Here is a 16,875-nt window from a genome sequence, read left to right as displayed (position 1 = left end):
AAAAAGTGTGATAAGATGGTCTCAGATACCAGAGCACCAAATGCTTGAAATTAATTTAATTGTCCTTAATTGTCATGGCTTGGATCCAGCCTAATTTCTCCACATCAAATCAAGGGCAAGTTTCTCAAAAGCAAGCAGCTGAAGCCAGACAAAATTCATATTATTCCCATCAAAACAAGCAGAGTGAGCCCAGACTGCTGATAATAAAATACGCTCTGGTAACAATTATCACCCACTTAGACTTGACTCCCACATTTGCATGATGTTGGAAAGCATACATAAAGGGAACATAAACTAAAAAGGAAGGGAAAAAAACCCTCTCCTTTATTTCTGTGTGGTTGGAATCCAGGAGCTGACCTTCACAGCACCGAAGGGAAATGGAGAGTAGCTCGACCAGCTTATAACTAGAACTTACTCATTCAGGTGAATCCATGATTTATCCTCCAAATGTCAGATGTCATAGGAGCTCGTTGTGCAGTCAGTGAGTATGAATATTGCTGCCATGGTCATTGGACTGTATGTGGATATGTGTGTGTGTGTGTGTGTGGCCTGGTCCTAATGGTAAGACTACGGCCCATCAGCTTTTATTTGACTATGGCTGCAGAGGTAGTGGAACAATGAGCGTCATCAGACAGGCAGACAGAGATATCTCACACGTGGACAAAAACTCACATCTTGTGTCAGTCAAATGAAAAAAAGGCAGGGGGGGGGGGGCATTTATTGATTGATGATGTCACCTGGAGGGAATGTCTAAGAAGGTTACCACGCTGGTTTAGGAATTGGGAGATCATTTCTCCATCTGTTCCTCTACTCTGCTCCTTGTAAAATCCCCGTGCTGGCTGAATATTTCATAAAGTTCACAGTGGAACAATAATGCACTCTGCAAAGTGTTCTCTCAACCTAATTACCATGCTCCTCTGCGCTTAGAAAACAATAGACAATTATCTTGCTGTGTGCAGGCTTTGCAATAACAAAAGACAAACCTGTTTTTCTTCTGAAATGTATCAGTCAGCAGCGCTGTGTGATAGGCAATAAAAAAGGAATACTTGTACAGCAATCAGCATCTGTCTTCACTGTTTGTTGTTTTAAACTCCATCTCTCTGTCTTGGCCTATATTGCTCCATAGTGATAACAGAGAGGGAGAGGCCTATAGAAATGTACAGTACACTATCTGGTGACTTATCTAGATTTACGATGTATTACTTCCTGTTCTCACTTTGGGGAGCACTGCTGCCTCAGCTAATAAATTAATCTGCCTCTCTGCTTGCACGCTGTACCCCATACACACAAAATATAACAATACCAGCGCCTCCCTACAGGCCATGAGTTATGAGACAAAGTATAGGAAACCAGCAGGTTTGGGCCACTATGGTGTGTGTGTGTTTTCTTTTTTTTTATGTGTGTGTAGAGGCTTATGTGCGGGTCCCTCCGAGCATTCCTGCTGTTATGGATTTCCATGTGAGGATGCTATCACTCCTGTGCCTACATTATCAATAACTGGGGTTTGCTTAATTGATTTCCTCCCAGCGTGCTTGAACAGGCAACATACATCATCGCCGTAGCGCCGTCTGGGAAGAAGAAGAAGAAGAAGAAGAAGAAACATCCCGAGTTTGGGTTTTGCTGCAGGATGTTTGAGACCTTTTTTGATATTTAATTTGAGGCTGGATGAGTGAAATGGCAAGGGGTAGGGAGGGGGGAGAGGGGGGTGCAGCCGTGCAAAAGAAGGCTTGATGTGTCAACGTCCCCGGCCGGTAAAAAAACATCTAACATTTGATCAGAGCAAATCGGATTAGTTCTCATTTAGCTGAGTGGGATTACGCCAGAAAATGTCACTTTGTTATGACTGATCACGTCCCGTCGGTTTAGCTGAAGCTAGCACATCAATGTACAGTCATGCTACATATGTGTACACACACACACACACACACACACACACACACTCACAGTGTGCTAGGGACTGCTTCAGTGCTGCCAATTTAATGATAATCTGACAAGGTTGCTATGAGTGGTTCCCGCACGTCCTCAGCTAATATTTACCTCATGACCTGTAGCCACCGCGGCCAGTTTGCAGTGAAGGAGACAAACAAGATGATGGGAGAGAGACGGAAAATGCACTTACACACCTCGGAGGACATGCAGCGGGGAAACAGCCACAAGCTGGGCAGGAGTCTGCTGCACTGATTTTGAACCCCTCGCATTTTCGGCGAGGCTTGGAAACAGTTTGCAGACATTTTTTGGCCTCTGTGTCGGTTTTGAAGCCCACAAAATAGCGCAAAATAGCACAACAGAGACAGATGCGTTTGTGTTGATAAAAGTCAGCTAAAGCCTCTGTTGCCGTGGGTCTTTACTTACTCATCCTATTTTGTTGTCCATTGACCTCAGCTGCCTGGCTCATAGTTTAACAGTTGACTGGCTTGGTTTATAATATGCTTGCGTGCTTTGGAGGTTCAGTGAGTTTAATGATTAAGCTGGATTTGATTACCACTGTGATATTTAGCAAACATGTTTTTTCCCCCCGAAACCGAAAAACAATTTTGTGTTATAATTTGTTATGAGAAAAATAAACTCTTTAGATGATGAGTTGGCAAGTTTATTGTTAGCAAAACAACATGCGTTTGCTATTAGTAGAATAGGTGCACAGAAGGCCTAATTAAAGTTCAAGTTTTGTTTTCATAATTAGCTTATTCCGATAAGATAATAAGGTAATTAGGAAAACACAAACTCCTGCCATATTTTTGTTTTTGGAGACAGATGTTATCAAAGCAAATGTTTTAAAGGTTTGTTCTCGAACGCTGGGAAACCTTTGGCTCCTGCAAAGTGATGTTTCAGAAAAGCTTTGCTAAGCTGACATTTAAATCTCGTTTTTTTTTCAGCAGGAGGTTAAAAAAACAAACTGCAACAGCAAAACTTGAAACTGCCGCAACCTGTTGAACAAGGGCTGGGTGAAACTTCAGGGGACTATAGACCGGAAACAGGATTTGGTTCCTTGCAAAGGGTCCAGTGAACGCTCCCCTCTGCTGCTCGCTGCACCGTGGGTCACCGTGAGAGGGTCTGAGAGCTGTTTTTGTTCCTTCCCTGCCCTGCGCCCTGCTGCTTGCCCCCTTTACCCCTTGAGATATACACCTTCTCTCTCCTTGCCGCCCCTCCCTTCTCCCCCCTTTAGACTCTGATCGTGTTTCCCTCTGATAAAGATCTCATTACACACAGAGAGGACTTAGAGCTCGAGCCCCACTCCGAGAGAAAAAGAGAGGGCCAACCAATAAGAAATACTTCTGGAAAGCAACTGGCCCATAGTGCTGTAAAGGCACCCTATGTCTCACGGGGACAGCTGCGTTTGCTTTTATGTCTGTGCACTTCTGTGTCGACATGTCTGTTGTTTCAGCGGTGTGTAACGACAGATTCTTCGTTTGGTTATCTACGTGAGGCACCTGGGCTCAGAAAGGAGTTGCAGCGCTTTGCGTTATTTCAGGGGGGAAAAAAGGAGCTATTTTTCCATCACGGTTTCTCTCCAGATGGACTCACTTTATCCGCTGGTGGTTTTGTTGCCACATCACTGAAAACTGATCATTCTGTTTTTTGTGTGTTATTGATGCGTTAATTTCTTTATATTCAAGCAGTGGTGCACATGAAACCCACTTTCCTTCCCCGGCTTTGGGACAAGTAGCATTTTTTTTAACGTGTGTGTATGCGTTCCCAACTGGTCCTCATGACCCAGAGATACAGTTGGTTACAGTTGGACATATTGTAAGGACTCATTCACAACAGCTGAATGCAATGAATCACTTGGAAGACGAGCTGAAAAGATTAGTAAGATTAATAACTTAGCTGATCAAAAACAATCAGCAGCAACTTTGATAATCGATCAGGGGTATAATATTGCTAAAATCTTCTATCAAGATATCAATATGTTGTGGTATATTACATTTTCTAGAAACCCAGTTTAGAAACAGTTTATGGCTGAACTAACCAGACAGGAATGTCTGGGGTTTATTTGTGGGATTTTAAAGGGAATTAAAAACCTGACAGATCAAGATATTTCAACACACTGATGCAACAATTATCATTAATACAACCAGACATAGACACCACAGTAAAAGCATAGAGAAATCAATGACAGCTAACACATTTAAATTGTCTCATGTTATATATTGCCATATTATTTCCAGCTTGTTAGATGTAAGATATTTGTAGTTTCTGTATAGTTAGTAATATAGTAAAGTTCTATATACTAACCATATACCTTTTTGTGTTTTGGAGTGTTTGTTGGACAAAAAAAAGACATTTCAGTATCTTTGGCTCTGAGATTTTGTTGTGGTTGTTTTTCTTAATTTTATAGACTAAATTACTAATCACAAAACTAAAAAAGAAATAGATAAGTAAATCGGTAATGAAAATAATATGTAGTTGCATCCCTAGAACAAACCATATACTGTTTATCTTTATCATGAGAACCAGGATTTGGAGTTACCAGACGTTCACGTAGGCGTGACAGACATGGGCTTAGGCTGTCTGTTGTGAGTCACAGAAAACTATGACAAAGCTGTTGATACTTTGTGCTACATAATTGTTTTGGTAATTAAATTAAATTTAAGATGTAAGTGGGCCAAACACAAGTATTGGATATTTGGTCCTTATCTGGTGCAGTAATTTCAAGTGCAGTTAATTTGTAAAATAAATTGCAAATTATTTCGACTTTTGTTAATTTTTACTCTATTAATTTTATTGCTACAATTGAAGGACACTAAATCTCATGAAAGGGACAAGTATAATCTTATGGACATGAATGAGTGCTTGAGAGTGCATGTCGGTGTGCCATTGTTCTTTGTCCAGCCACAGTGGAGCATTAAGGAAGTGTTAGAAGCGTGCCAGTGTGCCCCTGTGAAAGTGTTGAGGGCCGAGCGGTGGACGAGTGTGGAGTGGCTGAACAGTGGCTGCCTTACAGGCAGTTAGCGGCCCAGCTTCATTAGACGGAGGCCTGGCTGGCAGCAACCAGGAAGTTCCCATCAGCTCCAGCTCTGCCAAGCAGAGGCACAGGCGCTGGTGCTGGAAAGTTTCCCTTAAGATTTCTTTCTCGCGCCTCGCCTGTGCTTTAGCTGAATCAAATGTGGGGATGCAGAGTTACAGGAAGTGGGGGAAAAAGTTGGGCAAACGTGGGGAAAAGTCTGCCTTTTGTTTGCCATCTTAGTTCTTTTACATAAGAGCAGTTGAAAATAAGGGGATTAAACAGGAGAGGAAAGGGAGCTAATGTAGAGCGTTGAAACGCAGCCCTGGGCTCAACCGCACATCCTTTCAGTCCAGCATAGAGCTCCCAGATTACTTCCATGTGTCTGTGCAAGGGGGAAAGAGAGGGAGAAAAGAAGAAAAGGGGACAGGGAGAGAGAAGTTGAGCGATTGAAAAGCAAGCAGACTTGGATTGGTGGAGATCAGTGGCGGTGTTGGACAGTGGAACGGATCTGTGTGACAGCCATCTCTAAAACCATTACCTCTGCGGCTCCGACTCGGGAACTCGTAACCTCTTCCTCTGGACTGACCTCATAGACTTAACTCTTTCTCAGAGAACCCCTCTGTGCTGTGGAGGCAGACCTCATCAGACGACCGGCCCAAACAGCGGGCAGGGAAACTTAACAGCCAGCTGCACTACAAGTTTGTCACCGGCATACAGGCAGCAAGGGATCGGTTTCCCCCAGTTTGTGGCACACGAAAGACTTTTATGGGGAGGTTTGAATTTAATGTGCCAGGACTCTGGGGAAGGGGGTGAGAGATCCCAACAAACAATGCTATAAATGGGTGGGAAATGACTCAGAGCGCATGTTTCTTAACAAATAAAAATGGGATGGTTTTTCAGAAATTTTGAGTTTTTTTAATTATGATGCAGGTGTAGACATTTATTTCTTCATTTCTTCAGTGCTGAAGAAGGAATTACAAAAAAAATTAAACAACTAAAAGTCCACTTTCTAGCTTTATTAGTAATTTTACTAGCTTTTTCGTAGCTTTTAACCGCATCTACAAAACTACAAAAAGTAATAGTAACTTTATGGATGTTTTCTGAAACTTTTAACCTCATTTACTAAATAACAAAAAGTATATTAGAAAAAAGTCCACTTACTATCTTAAGTAGCAACTTTATGAACTTTCACCGGCGAGTTCCACCACATCTACAAAATAAAAAATACAAAATTAGATGAAAAAAGGTCACTCAAGGTCTACTTACAGCTTTACTAGTAATTTTACTAACCTTTTCTGGAGCTTAGACAAATAAAACAATTCTTAACTCACAGTTCTTTTAGTAGCTATTGTAGTATAGTAATAATTTTACAAGCTTTTTTTTCTTATGTTCTTATGTTTTTCAAACTTCTGTCAAAGATCGATAATGAACTTTCACGTTCTACAAAAAATAATTTTATATCACTCAAGATAAATATAATAATAATATAATATGATATATTCCTACATTTCTTATGGGAACTGTTGTTACCTGGAGCTCCTTAATTGGAACCAAAGTGAGCTTTACTTTTCTAACAGGTAATATTTTACAAATAGAGACTGGATGAAGCATGACCATACCCAACCAGCTCTGAACATATCATTAATGATCATCATGGAGCTCTTTGTTCACTGTTATGAGTACTAATGGAGTGACAGTGTAATTGAATGGAGCGGTAGGATAATAGAATGATAAAATGATAAAGTAATGCAATAGTGTGGTAGCAGCCCCCTTTTCCCAAGGGATACCCTGTAAGTGTGTCAGCATGGCAGATGGGCGGTCTGTAACAACCCCCCTCCCCCATGTTAATTATAAAGCATCATAATCCATCTATGGCATACAGAGGCAGGACATGGAGACTATTAGGGAGAGCATGGAAATGGCACAGTGTATAATCCACAGGACTTTACCACTATTAGGCTCCCCAGGCATGGAGCAAAATTTCTCCTGTAATCTTGTTTCAGCAGTCCCTTTCTTGTGCTCTGTGTGTGTGTGTGTCTCTGTAAATGTGTGTCCCAAATTTTCAGATGTTAACTGGAAGTTTGATTTATTTTAGACCCCCGCCCCCCTTCATCCTTTTTTCCCACCATGCCCATAGGCAAGACAGACAACCCAAAAAAGTATTCGAGTTTGTGTGTATGCGTGCCTTCGTTAACCCATTCTGCCAAGTCTTGGCTCAGCCTTTTCTAAGCAAACTCCCAGCATGATCCCGGTCCCCCTTGTGCTGGTGAGAGGAGTTGGAAGAAAAGGCCTGTGGGGCTCCTGCTGCTCCCAGGCCCGGCCCCGGCCCCTCCGCCCACAAGGGCCGGGCCTGGGATTTGCTGCGCGCCGGGGCTCTGTGTGGCAGCTGTGACTGACGCTTCAATCGCCTCTCCCTGGGACACCCCAGTGCAACCCTACATTCCCTTTCACACCTCGGAAACGGGGGGAAAAAGACAATTACACACATATTCAGCAACCTCCCTCTCCCAGTCTTTCCACAATCCTGCATCTCTGATGTACGGCCATTTACAAGATCTATAAAACATTTCTAAAGTTTCTGTGTTGTGCAAATAAGTCCTCCTTCTAAACAACTTGAAAATTAGTTTAGTTGTCTGGGCAGCCTGCAATTTTATTTTATTTTTAAACTTGCTCTTGTTTATTTAATCTTTTTCGAGTTGTCCAATCCTTAAGTAAACAGTATAACTCAGCTATTTCCTATGCATTTCCCTTGATATTTAGAAAATGTAAGTAATGGAAAAAGATTTGAGCCTTAAAGTGGAGTTAATGCTATCATGTATGGATTGTCAGTAAATTGAGTTTGTCTCTGGGCTATTGGAGCAGGGACTCGTAAGCCAGCGGGATTTAAGTCTCTTAATTGAATTATTTTGATTGCTGACTTGATTGATGGAGTCAGATGTGGAGCGTTTTCCGTGAGTTTTTGTCTGACTAATTCTTCTTCCAATAGAGCCATACCAGACAGACACAATAGGAACCTGCAATCAATCACAACTGCAACCCCGAGCATTTTTGTTTTCAGAGAAATGTGCCTGCCATCAGGGCCGAGTTCCACAAGCCATCCAGACAACGTAAAACCAACAATGACATCAGATAGTAGAGCACTCTAAAGTCTAATCTTCCCATAATGCCATGCTAAACCCCACAGAGACCCACGGCAGGGAGAAAGGCTTTTTTATGCCCCAGCGCTGCTCCTCCTCCCATGGCCTCTGGCTCTCTGTGAGTGTGTGTGTGTGTGTGTGTGTCCATGCATGTTTGGAAGAGAAAAAGAATTCAAGAGTGAATGGAGATGTCACTGTCAGACTCTGGCCTCCACATGAATCCGCTCCAGAATAGCCATATTGGCAGCTTGTGTGTGCGTGTGTTTGTTGAGTGAGAGAGCCCGTCGGGGGGTCTGCCGTTTCCCCTCCACGCCGAGTTCTTACGGCCGTGATTGGAGCACAGCAGGGCACAGGTCTATATTTCATCCTATTCATATGAGGGAGGCCGTTTCATCTCCCACACACATGTTTCCCATCAGATGTGTGTTTATTCTCCCCCATGATGTGCTCGGCCATGGAAGCCTCTCATCTCTTCGATATTGGAAATAAGAGTGAAGGTCTGCTTAAGCAAACACAATATCCTAAACCTCTCCGCTCACTTTATGAACTATGCAGAGAGCAAGACTGACGGCATTGTGTTGACTCAGATTTAATGAGCAAACGTGGTAGTTTTTCCTCTGAAGGCTCTGTAATATAATATTTCACTCTGTGATTTTAACTTGCTAATCTTAATGTGTGGCGCTCTTTCCGAGCTCTGCTGTCTCATCTTCCATTTTCCCATCGCGCTGAAAACTTTGACTACTTTTAGCTATTCCCCTCATCTGTCTCTCAAGTCCCCCCACTGTGAAACATGACAGCTCGAGCCTCCGCCACATCACTCGTCTCTTCTCCTCTCCTGTCTCTGAGATGAAAGCTTTTCTTTGCAGACAAACCTCTGCGAGTCCTTTCTGCGCGTCGGGCCCAGGCCTGTGTTACTGCTTTTAGGAGCTCTGTTTGCTGCGTTTTTTCTGATTTATTTATACATTTCTCATTGTAGCACCTCGTGCATGTCAAGAATCTCAAAGTTGGAACCTTGCATGTGCATTATGCCGCCTGAGTCAAATTCTCATTTGAAATATACATGAATGCATGAATATATTTATTGTTGAGAAGCCCCTGTGCATCAGGAGAGTCTCATTCCCTGTAGTGGCCGTGCTCTGGAATGGAGTGGTGTGATCCTTGAAGGCGCCCCACATGCGGCCACCGAATAGAGCAGCCTGGTGTACCTCTCAGACAATGGAATGGTAGAAGGAAGGGAAATGATTTGGTTCCTATTGGAGGGGCTGGAGTAGTCGCTTCAAAGCAGTGTGCCCGGCTGAGGCTTTAACCGGCCTTCTCTCTGCATTAGATGTGCGTCCTGTGATGAGCCTTTGAAGGGGTCAGGCAGTCCTGGCTGGGAGATTGCGATTGCATTGCACGGGTGTTGTGGTTCGGCCTTGCAAAGAGACTTGCAAGTCTGTGGCTTCAACAGGATTGCGGCGCTGCACTCAGTGCTGCTTAAGTAGGTTGGACTTAAACGTGTTGACCCGAAAGCCACAATGTGATGAAGGAACAGTGGCGGTGTCACACTTGGATGTATGTACGCACACAGACTCCTATATATCACAGCGGAAGGTAGTGTGGATGTGTGTGTGTGTGTGTGTGTGTGTGTGCACAAGCTCAGGAGTCAGCTGTGGCTGGTTGGCTTGTGCAGATTAAGGTTTGAGTGTGCGTTACAGATGGCGGTAATAATGATCAGATAGCCCTTGTAATGGAGACGGCCCAGTTTGTAATGGCTTCCTAAAACAACACATGGAGCGTCTTTACGAGGCCACAACCTGCCCGGTTATCACAGAGCAAACTGTGTGAATGAGAGTAGCATCATGTCAGACAAGCTATTTATTAGCACGCACATCTCACACACACACACACGCGCGCGCGCATTTCATTTTAATACCGACAGCCTGCATCTTGCCTGCTCTCTGCTTGTTAAAGGCGAGTGTTATCAGAGGAGACACAGACTCCCGCTACACCAGTTAGGCCGTCCTCCCCTTTTACATTCACTGTTAATGAGCCTAATGATGTGTGTCTCTGCGATTGCATCAGTCAATATGCTGTTCAATATGGGTTTTAGAAACCCACTGACAACTTAAGCATGTCCGTCTGGATAAGATCTCCCATCCAAGGGAGGAAAGAAAGAGCAACTAATTTGTCTTGGATTGGATGGGACACGTGTAGCTGTCTTTTACAATCATGAGCTGAGATTGTAAGCAGAGAATAGACTTGTCACTCAAATTCTCTGATAAGAAGCTGCTTTTAAGACACAGAAGGCAGCTGCGTATTAAAAGCACCGTGTCCTAGTTATGATGGCGCCTGGCACTCTCTTGTATGGAGATCTATTGTTTGTTCGGTGTAGATAGTTTTAAGCTTTTTTGTCTCTCTGTTGTGTTCTGTCTTTGATTTCAGTGCAGGTTCAGTTTCAGTTAAGTTTTTATGTTTCAGTAGGGGTTCAGTTGGAGTTTTATTTCAGTTAATGTCAGGAGGTGTTTAGTATGTTATTGACCAGGGACATTTAGCTTCATGCTTTGTTGGAGAGAAGCCTTAGGAGTTTAATAGTCTCTGTATAGTGATTACAGATGTGCCTATTTCATTTTTACTGTGCTTTTTCCCCCACTGCATTTGGCTTATTATGTTAGTCACATTAATTAGTGCGGCTTTCAACACATGTTCTTAAGATACTTTCTCTATTTTCTCTTATGCTGATTTCAGTGAGAGACAAGAAATGCAGGCAGAGACCCCTGTGACACAGATAAAAGCTGTTTCTTTTATAAACCACACAGCATTTGATTGATCTGTCCCGTGGTCTTGATCCCTGGGCTTGGCTGATTAAACCTATCCATCAGCTTCTCTTATCAGCGCCCTAGCAGATCGACTGCAGGACACTGAACTAAAACCCGTGTATTGTTGTTACACGGAAAAAGTCAAAGGCTAAGGACAGGGAGGGGGGAGGTTTATCAGAACTCTTCTCTTCAAGGCCTTGTCAACAAAGCAAAAAATCCCCTCTATGTTGTTTAAAAGAAATAGCTCCTGTAAAAAAAGGTTTTGAGATAAGTATCTTTCATGCTATTGTCACTATCATCGTGCACTCACACACATACACACTTTTTTTTGTCTCGCATGTTGGAATAACCTCTAAATGAGGTCGAATAGTGGCATAGCAGATTGTGACAAGAGTGTTTCCCCTCTAGTGGGAAATCAGAAAGTAATGTTTCCTGTCCGCAGAGTGTCAGTTCCCCACTAGTGATGTGACCCTGCCCCCGGTCACAACTCGCACAGTCATCGGCCAGATAATGACATCTCTTTCACTGACAGGCTGTCATTCACGTGCCTCTGCAAGCCTCTACACACACACGCACACACACACTTGGACACACGGATGCAGGCGTGCTCTCGTGCTGGCGAGAAAAACGAGGGAAAACGAGCACAGTCGCCGTTATGAATCATCTGAATGATTTGCAAGTCAAATAGCCAGTTTCATAAGATGTGCCTGTTACTTTCTCAAATAAATTTGAGTTTCTCATCTTCCGGGTGACTGTGAAAGCAAATACATCAAGGCTACTAAAACGTGGATGATTGCATGTCACTTTGCTCTCATTTATCTGCAACCATCTATCACCATCATGTTGTCAAGTCAATGAAAACAGCACCGGAAAAGCAAACAGATGGGCTTTTATAATTCACAGATGTATAATTTTGGGACAGTTTGTTAAAGATAAAGCCTCTTTTATCTTTTCACTTATCTTAAACCTCTTAAATTGGATTGATTTATGATTCTCAACATCCGGAAAACAAACTATTTCACATAGTTCAACATAAACAGATTTTTATGAGGAAAAACGATCATATCACATCCTGCATGCTGGTTTATCATCACTTTGCAGCATGTCAAAATCAGATAGTGCTGAAGTTTGCAACTTGCTGCCTTATCAAGGAACAATCAACCTAAGTTTACATAGTCAGAATTTTGCGGTGAAAACAAGATGGTTTATTGAAATCCTGTTGCAGCATGCCCTGCAAAAGCAGGTGTGGACCTGCTCGCCTACTTTCCGTTAGTGATTTTTAGGGGTGGGGTGGGGGGTTTACGCTCCACAAAAGCTATATGGGAGAAGTTGCCTGCGTGGCACATCATTAACCTGGTATCTAGCTAATCTCCTGGCTAATTCATTTTTTCTTCCGAGCACTCCTGTGTATTAATATCCTCTCCATGCTGCCGCTCATGGGATGCAGTAGGAGCGTAGCCATGGCGATGATTGTGTCATTATTTTGCAGTCAGATGAGTGATATCCCAGAGGGCTGTAGCTGGGTTGTCCGGGCCAGTTGAGAGGGACTGATTAGAATTGCAAATGGCCGCCAAGTGTTGTGTTTATTGTGTGTCTCAATATTGGAGACAATCAGGCGAATCAAAGCCCTCAGCTGGAGAGATGGGACTGAGGCACGGTGGGCCTCTCTGGTTGGCACCGTGTCCTCAGTGCTTGCACAGTGCTTCCTCCCTCCCTCCCTCTCTTCTTCTCTCTGTTGCCCTCTCTCTCTCGGTCGACTCTGTCGTGTGTATAGGACCTGAAGTACGTGGACACAGCTGGCGTAAGAGAAGGGGAGACAGAAAGAGCCGGTAAATCTAGTGCACTCAATCATCTGTAGTGTGGCGGTCCTCTCACACAGCTGAGAAATATTAAACACGCTTTATGATAATGAAAGCGCTGGCGACAGACATAAATATCAGAGACAAAGTGCTGAAGGATTAAAATGTCTTGTACGTTTCCTCATAACACAAATTTGTCATTGATTTCATGGCTTCCTGAATCGTTAGAGACAGAATTATCAGCTTTTCATTAGTGGAATTTCTTTTTTCTTCTCCAAGGACCTGTCTTTGATGAGGTATATCGAGTCACATATTAAGGGCTTAGGAACATTCAGATATCTGCATGCAGTTTTGGTGTCAAGCCCTGCAAATGGAACCTATTGGCAGCAAGCCCTTGATGTGATTGGGTGACAGGCTGTGGTGCAAAGTGCCCTAAACTCACATTTTCTCCGCAAATCACTTGACATTTGTTCTTCCTCAACGATTGGCCATTACCCCGTTATTGACTCACTGTTTGTACAAGATTCTGCTAAAATCCATCTGAAAGCCATCCAGCACTGTTGTGTGAGACAGAAAGCTAGTGTTTTAGCTCACCGTGTAATTCACTCTGTCAATTGCACACAGAGAGGCCTATCTTGTCTTGTTTCGCTACTGTTGGCTTTTAAAGAATGTGTGTGTGTGTGTGTGTATAGTGCACATGCAAGAATGCGTGTGCACTCATGCATCCACATGTCCCTGTTCGAACACAGGATAATGCCTCAGGTCATACATGCTCTCCATATAGCACTGCATGACCAGTCACAACAGGCATTTGTGAGGCCCAGGTATGGGCATGCACAGTGAACAGGTATCGCTACAGGGAAAGTACTGTTAAAGACTCTTAAGCTAGTGCTGCTGTAGGCTAAATGAAAAACTAATTTAAGAGGAATGCGTTCCCACTTCATGGAAATCCCTTACAGATTTACTCTGAGCTTTTATAGTGGACTTGTGAACGAAGGGAAGGCCAACAGCCATCATAAGACTCACACATCTGACATGATGTGAAGAGTCACCAGTCTTGAAAGGCAACAGTCAATGCATATGACAATTTGCATCTCACGGTCCGTTTAGACTGCACTGGGTGCTATTGAGCTTGACAAGCAGTTTATGAAAGATCCTTACAACTGTGTGTGTGTGTGTGTGTGTGTGTGTGTGTTAAAGGAGAAAAAGAGAATGGTTGAGAGGGAGAGTGTGCGTCAGATCGCCGACGTGGCTGTTTGTGAGTGTGTGAAACTGAGGAGAGAGTTCATGAGGTGACATCTCGTCAGCTGTTTGACTTTCCCAGTTTCCCAGGGATGCAGTTTCAAGAACAATGTAGAAGAAAAACCACCAACCACCGACAATTGCAATGCCACACAAAAAAATCCCTCGCCGCTGTTTGTTGGTGACTGAATTATTGCCGTTGCTTGAGATTGGAGACAGGGGAAATGTGTGAGTGACTGCACTGTGCTTGTAGCAGACACATATCACCTACCGGACTCCTATACCCATCCATCTCCCAGCACTCCTCACAATAGCAGGAATACATTAAAAAAGAGTGAGTCAGGAGGGAAGGGGATGCAAGATAAATATTGTGTTAGTATCCCCCCCCCCCCTCCCTTGCAATTGTCTTTCACACTGACAGATGAACAATGAAAGTATTTTGAACTTTGCTGCATGCTATCTTTTACTTCTTCAGGTTCAGAACCGTGCTGTCAAAGCCAGACGTGTTCTGGCAGAGATTGATTGATTTGCTTTCTGCGCGCCATGTCTTCCCTTTGTTCTTCCAGGAAGGCTTTGGTTTCTCTCCAGTGTGCCAGACTTTCTGTAGCTGTGTCATATTAACACCTGTTAACAACACACAGACTCCTAAAATATCGATTCAGCTCTCCCTTGATCCTAAAGTGTTGCTATAAAATTTAAACTGGAAAAATTTCATTCTATTCTGAAAGAGACAAACCCAAGTCTTTCTGTAGACGAAGATGTCTTGTAAGGATCAATATTCCATTAAAGAAATAATATGCTTATTTGCTTTCTTGCTGGGAGCTGGATGACAACATTTATACCACTGTCATTTCTGTATGCTAAATTTAAAGATACAGCCAGCAGTCAATTAGCTTAGCATATCTTAAAGACTGGAAACAGTGGGAAAGATTGCCTGGCTCTGTCCAAAGGTAACAAATTCTGCCAACCAGAAACTCTAAAGCTCACTAATTAACATTTTATATACTGTTTGTTGAATGCATACAAAAATCAGTGTGTAAAAACAACACATTGCAGTGTTATATTTTGTTTTTATGCTAAGCTAACTCGCTGCTGGCTCCAGCTTCATAATTACCGTACAGGCATGGGAGTGGTATCAATCTTCCCATTTAACTCTAGGCAAGAAAGCAAATAAGTGTGTTTTTCCAAAATGTTGAAGAAGAAAAATCTCATTAGCAATGGGTGTCAGGTTTGTTTGGGAGATGTCTTGTGGTTGATCACATGCTGATTTGATTCCCAGATGTGTCTGTGCCAAAATACTGCTGAGCAGGGCAACTAAACCTCCCTCCCCCATGGTGTGACTGAGAGACGGCTCATTCAGAGCACGAGTTTGAGAAATTAGCTAACTTTAGCTACAAACCGTAGCCTGGCTCTCATCCTCAACGAGCTTTTCACTTCGCTTCATTATTCAGCCTTAAAACTGTGTAATTCCCTCGAGTAATTTTTAACCATGCTGAGATAGGAGGGCAATTGTAAAAAAAAAAGATTTTAACCTATCTAAGCCAAACAGAATTTAAATAACTCTAACATGGAGCTCTATGTGTGTGTGTGTGTGTGTGTGTGTGTTGTGTGTGTGTGTGTTTGTACGTGCTTGTGTGTGTTATTAGCACATGATTGCTGATTGAGTATCAACATTAAAGGGATGGTTTTTCTGTGAAATGCTTTCTGGGGGCTTATCGATGGGGCTGGAGATACAGAGCAGAAGATGGCTGCTGGTTAACAACCCGGGCAAGCTGCGTGGGTTTGATAATGGTTATGATTCTTTTTCTCTCTAGTTTCTCCTTCGCTCCCCCAAGTGGGACTAAAACACAATTGGGTGAGTGTGAGAGATGCTATTGTCCTTCTGGGAGGTTCTCCTGCTTTCTCCCGTCCTGCTCTGCTCGGCACTGATTACAACCTTGCATCCTAGTCCAGCTCTTGACTCTCTGCTCTGCAGCTCTTGGTCCCGGGTGATTCCTCTCTCTGTCCAGCCCCTCCACCGTACACACACACACCCCCACCAACTCTGGCACATCAGGCAGGGGTGTGTGGGGTGGGGGCCTGGCACACTAACACACACACTATCACCAACCAAGGCATGTATATGGACACACGTATATATCTGCACACACAGTCACACAAACAAGCTCACACATACAGTGGGTTCAGGCCAGGCGGGTTTGGCAGCTACTCTAGACTAGGCCTGTGGAGAGATCTTTACGGAGCATGCAGAGCCCATCTGTGGCTGCTCCTCAGTGATGGGAGGCAGCTGGCTGTGTGTGTGTGTGTGTTTGTGTACATGTTTTGTGTGTATGTGTGTGTGTGTGCTGTGTCGTGGCCAGGGAAGGAACTAGGGGAAAAGGAAAGAGGCTTGTGTGTGTTTGGGTCACAGAGCAACCCCAGAATGAGGGCTAAACTCAGGCTGAAACTGACCCAAGCTCTCTCGTCTAGCCGAGCCAAATCTTAGCCCAACAACCCCCCTCTGCCCCACAGCCCTCCAGCTGGAAGAGCTCTGTCCCTGGGCTCCGGGATGAATAAGTGGAGACTCAGAGAGCAACAGTCTGGGCCTTCTCTCGCTGTCAGTGATACCGTGGATGACGTTCAATCACAACCGCATACACCCATGCTCGCTTAACTCCCCTGCTCTTAGAGAGGGATGGGCTCAGCATTGACGGAAACCACAGAGGCCATAAGAAGAAACAGATTATGCTCTTTCTCCTCCCTAATGACTTCTGACACTCCTCTCGCTCAGCAGTCCTCTTCAGCCTGTTTGTGTAGCAACAACGTCCACTTCTGTCCTCCTTGTGGCAAGGCCATCTGGGCGTCATCTTGTTAGCTCATTATGGCCACCGATGGTGTGATGCTAGCCCCTCATGTGACAGTGATCGAGGGCAAGCATACTGAGCTTGTTTGGTGAAGATAAGAGGTGTGTGTCA

At 43.7% G+C, this 16,875-nt stretch overlaps 1 protein-coding gene across 1 annotated transcript in view; it reads left to right on the top strand.

Moving 5' to 3' along the window:
* efnb1 (ephrin-B1) overlaps nucleotides 1-16,875 on the top strand; it is a 57,397-nt gene that overhangs the window by 1,642 nt on the left and 38,880 nt on the right. The gene's annotated exons all lie outside the window — the stretch shown is intronic.

The sequence above is a fragment of the Micropterus dolomieu genome, linkage group LG19, assembly GCF_021292245.1.
Source record: "Micropterus dolomieu isolate WLL.071019.BEF.003 ecotype Adirondacks linkage group LG19, ASM2129224v1, whole genome shotgun sequence".
In the NCBI taxonomy this organism is placed as follows: Eukaryota; Metazoa; Chordata; class Actinopteri; order Centrarchiformes; family Centrarchidae; genus Micropterus; species Micropterus dolomieu.
Note: the sequence above shows the minus strand (reverse complement) of the source record. Positions and strands in the feature narration are given on the sequence as shown.